This window comes from Silene latifolia, chromosome 11 (assembly GCF_048544455.1).
Source record: "Silene latifolia isolate original U9 population chromosome 11, ASM4854445v1, whole genome shotgun sequence".
NCBI classification, from domain to species: Eukaryota; Viridiplantae; Streptophyta; class Magnoliopsida; order Caryophyllales; family Caryophyllaceae; genus Silene; species Silene latifolia.
This window is the reverse complement of record NC_133536.1, coordinates 180,222,684-180,237,422: the sequence shown is the minus strand read 5'-3', so window position 1 is coordinate 180,237,422 and position 14,739 is coordinate 180,222,684. Positions and strand designations below refer to the sequence as shown.

Here is a 14,739-nt window from a genome sequence, read left to right as displayed (position 1 = left end):
TAACTCGTGTATAAAAGCCTTCCAAGGCTGATTTTGAGGATGGTTTAGAGGGGCGGTGGCCTCTGACCTAAACTTAAAAGAGGCCATTTTCTAGGTTTTTTTTCCTTTATACATTTATAATTTTCACAAATTGGTGCATGAAACCATTAAAATATAAAACTAGCCCAATAAATAAAAGTTCAAGTACAAATTGTTTTATAGAACGGTCTCTTAGCCTAAGATCGGCCTGTTAAAACTAAAAGCCCAAAAAAGAAAAAAAATCGAATAATTAACAAAAAAAATTGGTAACTGTTATACAACATATCACCTCTTTTTTTCTCATCACCTCCTTCAACCTCTAACTGCATTAGGCTTTTATTACGCCCCAAGTCACTTTATGAGACCCGCCATAAGTCCACCGCCTATGAACGATGATCTCAACTTCAGCCCCAACTTCAATTACACCACTTGCACAACTTCTCCACACAAATAATCATTTCGGAGTCATTAATTTTTATTTGGAATATATCAGTTTTCAAACTAAAATAGATAGTCATTAATCTAAAAACCATGCTTCAAAAATTGAGAAGAAACAAAAATAAAACTTGGGTTTTTATCATTTAGCTCACCCAAATCTAGGGTTTGAGACGTTCCATAAATCATACAACATTATACTACTTACTTTTTAAAAAGACTAACAATTTACTAAAGTAATATCATACTAACATTATACTAATTTACCACCTTCAACAATATTAACATTACACAATAAAAAAATTATACTAACATTATAATAATTTAGTAAATTCACCAATACTAACATTAGACTAACTTTAATTATACACTGCAAACACTATACAATACTAAAATTATACTAATTTTTGTCAATTAAGTATACTAACATCATCAAAATCACCAATACATTGTCAATTATAACCCTAATTCAAATAATATTACCAATTTCACAAAAAACCTCAATTCAATATTCACCCTAATTATCAACTTATACAAACCCTAACTAATTAAACATCATAACAACATCCAAATAATTAACTAAAAGAACAAATTCAACAAACAAATCAAAAACTGCACTATAATTAACATATACTAACAACACTAATACTAACTAAACTAAAATTATCCCCCTTATACTAAAAGAATAAGAGATCTCCAAATTTTTCCGCCTAAATAAATTTTGCTATAATTGGGCTTTTATTATATCCTATTCGTAATAGGGTTTTCATTACATTATATGTACAACTGGATTATAAACTTTTCATTTTCCACCGATTAATACAAAACATTAATAATAATAAATTTTACAATTAAATTTCAAATTGAGTTAATATCAGTTATATAATTATTACCTTCTTTAATATTTCTATTTAAAAATCGCGCTTTCGCGCGGGATCTATACTAGTTTATACTAACCAAACTAAAACTACCCTAAAATTAACATACTAAGAACACTAATATACTAAATAAACTAATTAAAATGACAAATTAAACAAATAAAACTAAATTTAAATCTATGAAATTCAAATTATAAACAAAAATACATACCTTCAAATGAAATTAGTGATCGTCGGTGGTGGGGTCTTACTAGTCGCCGATGGTGGGGCCGGGGTGGTGCGGTGGCGTTGTTGGTAGCGGCGGTGGATGTTGGTGGCAGCGGCGTCGGATCTCCTCTCATTGGGGGTCTCTTACTTTTTTTTTAAATTAATAATTGGTAGTAAGAGGGAGAGGGAGAGGAAGAAAATCTGGTTTGTATAAGTTATTTGGGCGGGCGACGGAAGTTGGCGACAGAAGAGAACTCGGTCGCCAAATTAGCGACGCATAGCAGCCGCCATTTTCAATTTTTCGATCGTCATGTACATTTAATGTACAGAATAAAGGCGTCGCCAGTTTGGCGCCAAAACTCAGTCGCCCGAATTTTTTATCAGTCGTCAGTTTCGTGACCATTCTTTTTCGTAGCCTAGTTTGGTAGCCCGAGACCGAAATTCTTGTAGTGTTTTCAGTTTTGGAGTTTTGGTTTGGAACTTGTAACCTTGCTAAACTTTACTTTATTTTTATAAACATTTCATTATGGTATCTTTGATAAGTACTACCTCGGGCAACCGAGATGGTAGCACTCATGTTTGTTAAGGTAGACCTCGGTAAGGCACCTTGGTAGATGGGGTGTTACAGGTCTCTATTGTCTTGTTACGGACTGCGGTCCGGCTGTTGGTGTCGGTGTTGCGATGCTGTCACCGGGTTTATGTTGGAGGAGTATTGTTTGATGATCACATGTGTCGTGCACATTCATATGGCATATCATATTGCATTTATGTCAGTTAGTCATGTCATAGTAGGCATTCATATTATTATTGAGACTAACATCAAATGTTTTTAAAATAATTGTGGTGAACCATATGATATTTTCGATCATATGGGGAGGAGTAGTTTGACAGGTATATTGTGCATTTGGATGGGTCGGGACTTGGAGCAGTCTCCCTTTGAGCTTGTCGCCACTTTCTTATCTAGTTTTTGACATTAGTTATTTATACTCCATTTTTATAGCTTGGTTTGTATAATTTGGGATCATGTTTGGATTCCCAAATATGTAATCACTTAAACTTAACTTAACTTTAAACTTATATATTTAAATTGCTTCCATTTTGATTGTTCGCACTACAAGCTTGGGAAACCAAGTTGCGTAACACCTTCATTAGTTAGGATGACCTTGAGGAAGGCCTCCCAATTAATGAGGGGTGTTACACTATTGTTCTAGTAAATCCTACAAAAGTCATGAGTTTCCAAGGGTAGTCTAAACTTTCACTTCCAGACTAACCAAACAACATAGAAAAAAGCCTAAACTTCCATTTAAACATTTTAACAAACACATAGCATTCATGAATTTGGAGACAATTTTATCAATCTAAATCCCAATAATCTAAACTCAAATCATCCAACTTAACCACGCGGGATTCCCCCAAACCCTAGAAGAAGATCTACTCACACATGTTTAAATAGTCAAAGCAAATAGATGTAGATTCAGAACAATACAAAGATAAACATAATTGCTAGTATTGATTTTGCTTCAAAAAAAAAAAAATTTGCTAGTATTGATTCAAGTAATTATAAGTAATGAAGTCAAAACAAGATTAAAATAAAGGAAAGAGTGGAAGGTTATATCAACAATGATTAAAAATGGAGACTTGGATTGAAATCTGAGATGAATGTCTTCAATCTCTAATACAACCCAAAATTATGAAATACCAAAGACTAATTGAAACTAGATCTATGCTTAACTATGAAGGAATCAAACTAGAAACAAGGAAAGATTAAACTATGAGGGTCTTCCTTGGCTTCCTTCTCCTCTCCTTCTTGCATCTACTACACTTGGCTCCTTACTAATGGATCCGTTGGATGACGATATTGGTGTTGGTTGTTTTGTAGGTGACGATACTAATGGCACTATTGCTAAGAGTTCCAAAAAGAAACGGAAATTTTATTTGAAAATTTTCAAATGGTCGCAGAATGCAAAAGGAGCTATGAAATGGAGCTTGGTTGGTGGCAAGCTCGATGACGAAACTTGATCAAATAGCTTTTTACGTCGTGCGGGACGTTAAAGCAGCACTTCTTGGGAGACAACCCAAGCTTTTTATTTGCTTTTATTTAATTCTTGTTTTTTTATTTTCCGCAATTTACTGTTTTTCGTAGATTAGTAATAAAATACTAGACTTGACGATGTTTGTTTTGTGATTTACAGGTAAACAATGAACAAAAGGTGATTGCACGCTTCCCCATGCATGAGACCCCGAACGGGTCGTAAATTTCAAGAACGGAGGAGCTAAAAGAAATGCGGAGAAAGTCAAACTTGGCAAGATAGGGCCAAATCCGATCGGGGTTGGTGTCCCCGATCAGGGAAGCAGCTTTTTCCCGAAAAAAAAAAGTAATTTTTTTAAAAATTGCCTAATCACTTGAAAACATCATTCCTTCTTCAAATTTTCAATTTTTGACCATTTTCTTGAATTTTTGATGAGAGGAAGAGTTCCCCGAATTCATGCTAGCTTGGGGGGAGGCTAGCAAGTCGAGTAAGTTTTTATTTGCTTTGCATTTTAGTTTAGGTCTTACAACCCATTAAACATGACCTCTAGTCCTTCTTATTTTGTGCTTTGAGCCATTCTTATGGTTTCGTTGGGTAGATTTAATTGTTAGCACATTGAGGACAATGTTATGTTTAGCTTGGGGTGAGATTGCATTTGCATATAGTGTAAAAATTTTGAAATTTTTTGAGAGAAATTTTTGCTTTGTGCTTGCTTTTAGCCTACTTTCCTCTTTGCTTATCCTAATGGTAGTTTTTGGCTAATGATTTATTCTTTCATGATGGGATAATAGCTACATGGATATGTCTTGACATAGTAGGTGGGAGATGGAAAATGAACCGAATGGGCTTGATCTTGATTTTTGGCAAGCTACAAAATGGTAAGGTAGAACCTCTTTTGACCGATGAATCTATATACGGTCTCTCTTAGGTGAATGTAGGTGTCTACTTATGATGTGTGTTCATCAAAACGCACAAGTATGATTCTCATGTCATTTCTTTGTAAGCATGCATTCATTTATTATAGCATTTTGGAGCCATTCACATGATATTATTGCCTTTTTTTACCCTTTTACAAACATTTTCCCTAGCTACATTATAACTTGCCTACCTTGTTAAGCTAGTAGTTTTGTTTGTTTTTGCTTGGATGCTCAATTGGGATTTGTTTCAAAGTTTGGAAAATCATGTGAGCTTGGTCTTAATGCTCAAGAAAGAAGAAAAAAAATGAAAAATGAAAAAAAATGAAGAGTTGAAATGAAAAAATGAGAATAAAAAGAAAGAAAAAAAATGAATGAGAAAAAGCATGAAAAAAAGAAGTATGCAATGAAATGAAAAAAAAGGAGAAGAAGAAAAAGATGTGAGAAACTCTCAAAGCGTTATTCATATATTTTTTAGAGTTGTCTTATGATTAATTTGCAAAATTGGGTAAAAATTGGGATTGAGCATCCTTGTATTTGATTGTTGCTAGCTTGACATTAGCTCCACAATCCATAATTCATTTGTTCCCCCTTCTTACCCATTAAATATTGCCTTCTTCCTACCTCTTTTAGCTTCTTTATCATGCTTGCATATGATTGTTTTTGCTTGCTAGTTTTGACATGTTTACCATATTAGATTGCGGGTACATTATTATAAGTCGAGGATAGTTGAGTGTTCATTCACAAAATTATCCTATCACATATAAAAGAGTTTGAGTGCCCCGTGAGAGTCCATAAGTTAAAACATAATGCAAAAGCTTAGAGGTTCATTTCAAGTTTTCCATGCTACGCCGTCATGTAAATCTCATCAATGTTTTGCTTTGTCTCTTGCCCATGTTGATTCGGGTTTTTAAATCATTATGCATAGCTTGTTTGGGATATTGCAATTGTTAGGATGTGGTTTCTTGCTTGGGGACAAGCAAGAGTTTAGCTTGGGGGAGTTTGATACGTTCATAATTTATACATTTTTACCCCTTTATTTAGCTCCATTTTATTTGTATTATGCACTAACTTTAGTGTTTAATGAGCTAATATTTGCTTTCTAGTTCCATTTGTATGTTTTGTCATGTTTTGTAGGTATATGAGCTTTTAGGTGCTTAATTCTACAACATTTTCAAATGGCTAAGCTAAGGAAGATAATGAACTAGCATGGATGAATTGCATGGATTATCAATGCCAAAGTGATGGACCAAAAGGGTAGATGTGCAACAAAAAGCAAAAGCAAAGTCAAGCCTAAAGAAATGAAAGTCCAAATTAGAGTGGGAGCATTGGATGCTATGAAGCTTTAGATGCTAAGAATGTGAAGTAATACCGGGTGATTAAGGAGCATTTAAGCACAAGCATAGAGATTCTTCAAGTAATTAATCAGGAAATTAAGGAAAATGCTCGGATAACCACGACCTCGATCGGGGCTGGCAACCCCGATCGGGGTTGTGCCTCTCTTGCCATTTTACGTGATGCCTCTATTTTCTTATAAATAGGGGCCTTAATCCGTCATTAGGGATATCTTATTCTTACGTCTAATATACTTACAATAGCCTTAAGCATTATAATTTCTCTCAATAGTTTTCATATTAGTTTACAATATTGTTAAGCTTGTAGTTCTCAAACATTTAGTTCTTAATATATTTCAAGCATTTGGTTCTATTTGTTTCTTCCATACAAGTTCTTTTCTATTAGGTATTTCTATTTCTAGTTTATAATTTTACATTTCTATTTAGTTTACATATAGTCTATAATTTCTAGTACTTTATTTATATTACATTATCATTATTTCTTTTACATGTTATACCACCTGGTTTATATAAATCATACAACCATGTTTAGCATTTTTTACAATATAGTTTTTAATTTACATTTCAATATGAGTAGCTAAATTTCCTAGTCTAAGGGATAGGGGAGCCATGCAAAATCAAGTTTATAACATGTTAAAATAGGTTGATAATAATATTGTTCAGTTGTTTGTATCACATGTTTGCACCATAATTTTTAATCTTAGTTTAAGGTCTTATTCATAGATTAAGTTTGTTTATTCATTCTAAAAGTCGAGAGGCATGGAATCGAATTAGACAAAGCATGTGTAGTAGGACGACCTAGTCATGGACGAAAGTTTCTCTGGGACCCGGTCTATGGTTGATACTAATGCCGTAAGGTGGGTGTCTCTAAGCCTAAGCAATTGACAATGTTTTTAATACCGAGTTTGACGTGATTATATATTTACCTTTGCATGTGTAACCCGACCCCCTTAGACTTCTTTTTATTATATAATTTACACCGTAGTTTTTTATTAGTCACCAAACAAACAAACAACCAAAACGAAATCGATCTTGATAGAAATTTTCCCATAGCATTTCACAACGTAATTCCCGTCTCCTTGTGTTCGACCCCTATTGTTACATTTATTTGTTGTCTAGGGTAATTATCTTTGCATATGTACACGATAAGCCTATCAGTAATACCGCCGCACATAATATGACTAGATTATGTAAGTCACTTGGAGAAGAGATGGTAAATTCTTCGAATTTTCCACAAGTGATTTTGGCACTTGCGGATATTAATTTGAAATGAAATATCATACTCCTTGTTATTATAAAAAAAATATAATAAAAAAATGCATTTAATGAAAAGAACAAAAACACCACTTTCTCATCGAACTTCTCTACCGTCTTTTGTAATGCAATTAATTAAAGAACAAATCGACATTAGCACCTAGATCATAGACGGAATCAAACTAAAATTGATTTAATCTAATTGGACCAAAATTCAAACGATCCAAACTAATCTTTTCTCCATACCCTTTTTGAAATGAAAGTAATCAACACACATTTGAATCCACTAGGCCCGAAGTCACGGTGAGCACTAACTCCAGTATATACAAAATTTAGACGGCCTTTGCAGTTAACACATTACACACATTTACTCATTCTTTCCTGTATTTTTCTTCATGGTCGTCTCCTCTTCATCCTTCATCCCCCATTAAACTCGAGGTAATTTCATCGCTTCATCTTTTTCATTGCATTTCATATGCTATCTATATTCTACTATTTCCGTTGATTGCAACTTCATTAATTATTCTTATCATCATAATTTTGATTATGATCATTGATAGTATCAAATATGTCGTGTCTAGTATGATAATTTTAGGTTGTTTATTCAAATGTTGGAGCCAAGTTATGCGTTAATCTCGGACATACCGGCTTACTCTATTTCTTTGTAGTTTGGGTCACTAGGACTTAGTCTTGAATTGATCACCTTTTGAGGCAAAGGAAGCAACCATATCAAAGAGTCAAGGTGAAGATTTCATGTTGTTTCAACCAGGATAAGAAGTCTGTCTCAAGCAAGCAATGACGAGTGAAGTTTGGATAGTAAAGAAGCAAAACTTGGAAGTTCATAGGAGAGTCCTAAGCTGGGGCGCAGCCTGCGCCATTCCTGCGCAGCCTGCGCAGCCTTCAGAGTATCCTGCGCTAGTCTGTCTTAAACACGGGCTTAGTTAAGCAAACCGTGTTTTTGGGCTTGTTTTTGGAGGATTTAATCTAGAAAGGAGTGAACCCGTATATATACTCCTCATTTTGAAGACCTAGTTATCACCTAATTATTGAATAATCTCTAGAAACTTGTAGTAGGAAGAACACTTTATTTTGGGAAAAAAGTTGTAATCTTTTAGCTTTGGATGTTAATCTTTCTTCATTTCTTGGGTTTTTCTAAGAAGATGGAAGGCTAATCTTTCCTTTGCTTGATTTAATTTGATCAAAGTATCCAACTTTGGTATTGTAAGACTCTTAAACCTCTCTTAATTTATCTAATGCTCTTTTCTTGTGCTTAATTTCTTATGTTGAGTAATGGGATGTTTGGTTTGATCGTCCTTGCATGTTATTTACTTGACTAGTGCAAATCCTAAGGAAATGGTTTAATTTAGTTGGGATTGTTGAAGCAAGTTTGTTGTTTGTTGATTTGGTTTACAGGATTCATACAGCAAATAGGAAAGTCCATGTCTTTTGCTCATTTGTATGGTTTAATCTTATGAGGAATTGATCCTAGCTTCATCTTTTGGCAAATTCTTAATGCTCATGCTTAGTCTCTTTTCATGGTTTAATGATTTGTTGCTTAAGCTTGAAGGGTATATGTAGATGGTTTAATTTACATGTATCAACATCTTGAGGTGATAGTATTGGGTAGATATTTGTAAGAGAGTAAAAAGAGTCAAGCTTTACCATTGTTGGGTTACTAAGAGAGAATTACATCAAGTTTTCCCCTTTATATTGAATCTTGCATACTAGTTGTTTGTGGAATTGTCTCAATAGGAAGATCTTCAATCTTTACTCATATTCCCATGTTTGTTTCCCAAAACCAATCCTTTTTCATCTATGTTTCCTACTAGTTGACCTTTTTTAATACTCATTGTTTGTGATTAGTGCCTTTTGTTAAGTTTAAATTGTCATTAGGATCTTAATTAATAGTAGAGACCTACTTAGTAGTCAATAGTTTACAATTCAAGTTTTTAGTCTTAAATCCCTTCTCTTGGGTTCGACCCTTACTTCCCTTTACTACTATCCTTAATAGCATAGTGTAGAGTTGAGTTTGGTTTATAAATTGTTAATTTGATAGGTTAATTCTAGTATTTTAACGACCTAGTATTTACCGAGTCAAATTTTGGCGCCGTTGCCGGGGAAGGGCAACATAGCTAAAGGCATGATTGTTAATTACATGTTAGTTATTTCTCTTCTCTTTGTTCTTGAAAGTAAGTGGAAGTTCTAACTTGTGTGTGTAGTGCAAAGGTTTATGTTTAGTCCCTTTCAAAACGGTGAATCAACCCCCGTGGAAGAGGACTCTTTTGGAGCATATTCGTGGTTATTTACCAATCCTTGGTACCAAAGAGCACAAAGAGAACATCGAGTAGAAGAAACACCTTCGGAAGAGCCTATTGAAGTAAATCCGATTGAAGTAGAATATCCCTCTATGGCAAATGACACGAGAACCATCCGGGAGATAAGAGAAAGGAATTATGATGAACAACCCTTGTGCATTACCTACCCCCCTTTAGGAGCCAATGCAAATTTCGAACTCAAAGGCTTCTTTATTCATAACTTGCCTAAGTTCCATGGCCATGCGGGGAATGACCCAAACCGTCACCTTTCGGAATTTCACATGATGTGTGAAGGTGCCATTCCGAATGGGGTGACGGAGGATCAATTGAAACTACGGGCCTTCCCATTTTCCTTGTTAGATTCAGACAAAGATTGGCTCTTCTATCTTACTCCAGGGTCAATAAGAACTTGGAAGGAAATGAAGGCGACTTTCCTTGAGAAGTACTACCCCGATTCACGCCACAACCGTGCAAAGAAAGCCATTACCACAATAGAGCAAGACAATGGGGAAACCATGTATGAGTATTGGGAGAGGTTTAAGAAGTTGGTGTCCCAATGCCCATACCATGGGTTGAGTGATGATGATTTCCTTGTGAACTTTTATGAAGGGTTAGGCCAAGATGATCAAAGAATGGTCAATTCTGCTACCGGAGGAGGTTTGGAGAATTTTTTCATAATGGATGCCAAGGAAATCATTGAGAGACTTGCCTCAACTACAAGGAATTATGGTAGAAGCCAAAGGGGAACAAGGAATACATCTTGAATGGGAACCTCTTCCTCATCTACTCAAAATCTTGAGCAAAGTGTGAATGACTTAACTCACCTAGTGAAGAATATGTTGGTGAACAATCCAAACAAATATGGAGGTCAAATGAATCAAGTGGAATGCAATTATTTCCAAGGTCCTCACTTGGAGGAAGCTTGCCCCATTATTATTGAAGAAGGAATTTGGGTGGAAAATGTAAGTGCAATGGGTCATGGGAATTACAATGCTAGGAATCCTTCCGGGGGAGGATATTACAACTATGATCCTAGTGGCAACACTTACAATGTTGGGAGTAGAGACAACCCTCGACATGGTTGGGGTGGTGACACCTCAAAGAGCTTTGTGAATGGCCAATTCAACCACTTGAGGGACCAAAATTCCCGACAAGGTCAAGGTTCAAATTCTCAAGGAAATAGGAATGGGAATTTCAACAATCAAGGTAGGAACCAAAACCAAGGTCAATCATCCCAATTTGGCAATCAAGGTAACAACACCAATTCTCAAAAGGAACCACGTGTTCAAGACTTGCTTAAAAACATTTTGCAAGAGCAAGTAAAAAAAAACAAGAGGTTTGACAAGATTGATGCCGACAAGAGTGTTAGTGATGCCAAGGTTGCCAACCTTGAAGTTCAACTTGGCCAAATTGCCCAAGAACTTGCCAAGCAAAATCAAAGGAACTCAACTTCTATTCCCTCCACTACATTTCCTCCTAGAGAAAATGCTAGTGATATGACATTGAGGAAGGGGAGAACTTTAGAATCCCCTCCCAAGAAGAAGAGAAGGGGCAATTCACATGAAAGGGTTATTGACATTGAAGAGCAAATTGAAGAAGAGCTTGTGGTTGAACAAGAGAAAGGGTCATCTTCAAAAGCTAGTGAGGAAAAAGAAAAGAGTCCTTTGAGCATTGACAAAGGAAAGGAAGGAAGCACCAACACAAAGGATCAACTTGAAGAGATTTAAAAGGAATATGAACCGGAGGTACCATTCCCAAGTGCCCTCACAAATCCCAAGAAGTTTGATAAAGACTCCGATCTTTATGAAACTTTTAGGAAATGTGAGGCCAACATCCCTCTTTTTACTATCATCAAAACCGTTCCTAGGTATGCAAAGTTTCTCAAGGAACTTTGCACCCCTAAACGGAAGCCAAGGAAAGGATTTTAAAGAGTCACGATTAGTAGGCATGTCTCGGCAATTTTCAAACAAAATCTTCCCAAAAAGTGCGATGACTCGGGCATGCTAACTATACCGTGCTCAATTGGAGGCAAAGCTTTTGCTAGAGCTATGCTAGACTCAGAGTCTTCTATTAATGTCATGCCTTATTCAATTTATAAGACCCTAGAATTACCTCCCTTGTCTAGGACCAATGTTGTGATCCAATTGGCGGATCGCTCTACAATTCACCCCAAGGGTTTTGTAGAAGATGTGTTGGTAGAGGTTGATAAATTCATGTTTCCGGTCGATTTTTACGTTTTAGACATGGAACCGAACTCTAAGGCTACACCCCTCTTGCTAGGGAGGCCTTTTATGATAACCTCCAAAACCAAACTTGACATGTATGATGGAACTTTGACCATGGAATTTGAAGGGAAAGTTTTGAAGTATAATGTGTATGAGACGATGAAGAAGGCCGATGATTTGAGTTTTTGCTACTTTCTTGATAAAATTGAACCTTTGGCAAACTGAGTTTATCAATTGAATCATAGGGACCCACTTGAAGTGGCCCTCACTAACAATGTCGAGAAAGAAGGGTTGCGGTTTTTGTTATCTCATGATGTGCAGTAAAGTATAGAGGAATTGGAGAAGGAAGAACTCTTGGAAGAATCTAAGGAAGAGGAATAAATGAGGGAAATTGAGAAGGAAATCCCGAGCCAGAGCACAGCCTGCGCACCACGGTGCAGCCTGCGTAGCACGGTGCAGCCTGCGCACCACGGGGCAGCCTGCGCAGCTCACCAGCGCAGCCTGCGCAGTCCCCAGCTCCACCGAAGCTTGTTTTTCTTCTTCCTCTTATGATTATCAAGATAAATTTCTTCCTCTAGAGGCCTCCCTTTAAAGACACTTCCACCCATCCCCAATCTAAAACCACTTCCCGACCACTTGAAGTACGTTTTTCTTGGGGAAAACAACACTCTACCCCTCATAATCTCCAACCAACTTGAGAGTGGCCAAAAAAATAAATTGGTGGGTGTATTGCACAAATACAAAGAAGCTTTTGGGTGGAGCATTGCGGATCTCAAAGGTATAAGCCCAAGCATTTGCATGCACAAGATTCGGTTGGAAGGAGAGGCAAAACCGGTGAGGCAACCACAAAGAAGATTGAACCCACCGATGATGGAGGTTGTGAAGGAAGATATCATCAAATTGCTTCAAATGGGAATCATCTACCCCATTAGCGATTCTCAATGGGTAAGTCCCACTCAATGTGTACCTAAAAAGGGTGGTGTGACGGTAATCGAGGGCAAAGAAGGAGCTTTAATCCCCACCCGGATTCAAACCGGGTGGCGATCTTGCATCGATTATCGCCGCCTAAACGCCGTGACATTAAAAGACCACTTCCCTTTACCCTTTCTAGACCAAATGCTAGAGAGGCTATGGGGGAAGGAATTCTATTGTTTCTTGGACGGATATTCCGGATACTTTCAAATTCCCATACGTCCGGAGGATCAATCCAAGACAACATTCACATGCCCTTTCGGAACATATGCATACCGAAAGATGCCCTTCGGTTTGTGTAATGCTCCGGGTACATTTCAATGTTGCATGGTGAGTTTTTTCTCGGATCTAGTAGAAAGAGTCTTAGAGGTCTTCATGGACGACTTCACCGTCCATGGAGACAATTTTGAAGCTTGCTTGGACCACCTAACTATGGTCCTATCACGATGCACGGAGTCACACCTTGTGTTGAATTCCGAAAAATATCACTTTATGGTTAAAAGCGGCATCGTGTTAGGTCACATAGTCTCAAAGAGAGGGATTAAGGTGGATGTGGCTAAGGTTGAAGTAATAAAAACTTTGCCATATCCCACTAATACTCGGGAGATAAGGTCGTTCCTAGGACACGCGGGCTTCTACCGTCGATTTATTAAGGACTTTTCCAAGATTGCTTACCCCTTGTGCAAGCTTTTGCACAAGGATGTGGAGTTTTTTTTTTATGATGCTTGTAGGTTGGCATTCGATTCTTTGAAGGAAAAGCTTGTGACGGCCCCGATAATTCAAGCTCCAAAATGGGACCTCCCGTTTGAAATCATGACCGATGCTAGTGATTATGCCCTTGGCGCGGTTTTAGGCCAAAGGGAAGGGAAAGTTGCTCATGTGATACAATATGCTTCCTCACTTTTAAATGATGCTCAACGGAACTACACAACCACCGAAAAGGAATTCTTGGCGGTGGTGTATGCCATTGAAAAGTTCCGGGCTTATCTCTTGGGTGCCAAGGTCATCATTTATACCGACCACAAGTCTATAAGACAACTTGTAGACAAGAAAGACACCAAAGCAAGGCTAATGAGATGGGTTCTTTTGTTGAGCGAGTTTGACATCGAGATCAAGGACAAGCAAGGGAGTGCTAATGTGGTAGCCGATCATTTGAGTAGGCTTCACATCAATGAGGATCTAGTGAAGACCATGGGAGTAGTGGACGGTAGCTTACCACATGAATCTCATATTCCATGAAGGCCGTTGAGCCTTGGTATGCTAACCTTGTCAACTACATGGTAACAAAGAAGTTTCTCACCTCACTCTCATCAAGTCAAAGAAATAAGATAAAGGCCGATTCTAGATTCTACATATGGGATGACCCATATCTATGGAAGATGTGCCAAGATCAAGTCATTCGACGTTGTGTACCGGATGTAGAAATCCCGTCTATCCTCAAACATTGCCACGAGTGCGCTTGTGGGGGTCACTTTGGGCCTCATAGAACGGCACGAAAGATTCTAGAGTACGGGTTCTATTGGCCCAAATTGTTCAAAGATGCTCACGTTTTTGTCAATACTTGTGACAAATGCCAACGGGTTGGAAACATCTCACGACGAAACGAAATGCCCCAACAACCGATGCTTTATTTGGAGGTTTTTGATGTGTGGGGGATAGATTTCATGGGTCCATTCCCCAAGTCGAATGGGTATCTCTATATCCTATTGGCGGTGGACTATGTTTCAAAATGGGTCAAGGCTATACCAACTAGGAATGATGACGCAAGGACGGTCTCGAAATTTGTTCACAACAATATCTTCTCAAGGTTTGGCTATCCTAGGGCGTTAATAAGCGATCGAGGGACTCATTTTTGTAATCGGATTTTGGAAGAGTTGTTAAAGAAGTACGGGGTCGTGCACAAAGTCTCCACCGCCTACCACCCACAAACCAATGGGCAAGCGGAAGTATCCAATCGGGAGATCAATAATATCTTACAAAAAACAGTGAACCCCGATAGGAAAGATTGGAGTCAAAGGTTAAATGACGCTCTTTGGGCGTACCGCACCGCTTACAAGACACCAATTGGTATGTCCCCGTACCCACTCATTTATGGAAAGGCATGTCATCTTTCTTTGGAAGTGGAGCATAGAGCCT

General features: G+C 37.4%; 1 pseudogene; it reads left to right on the top strand.

Annotated features, from left to right (window-relative positions):
- Positions 1-7,416: 7,416 nt before the first annotated feature.
- The window catches only part of LOC141612122 (heat shock 70 kDa protein 16-like), a 46,402-nt pseudogene continuing 39,079 nt past the window's right edge, over positions 7,417-14,739 (top strand).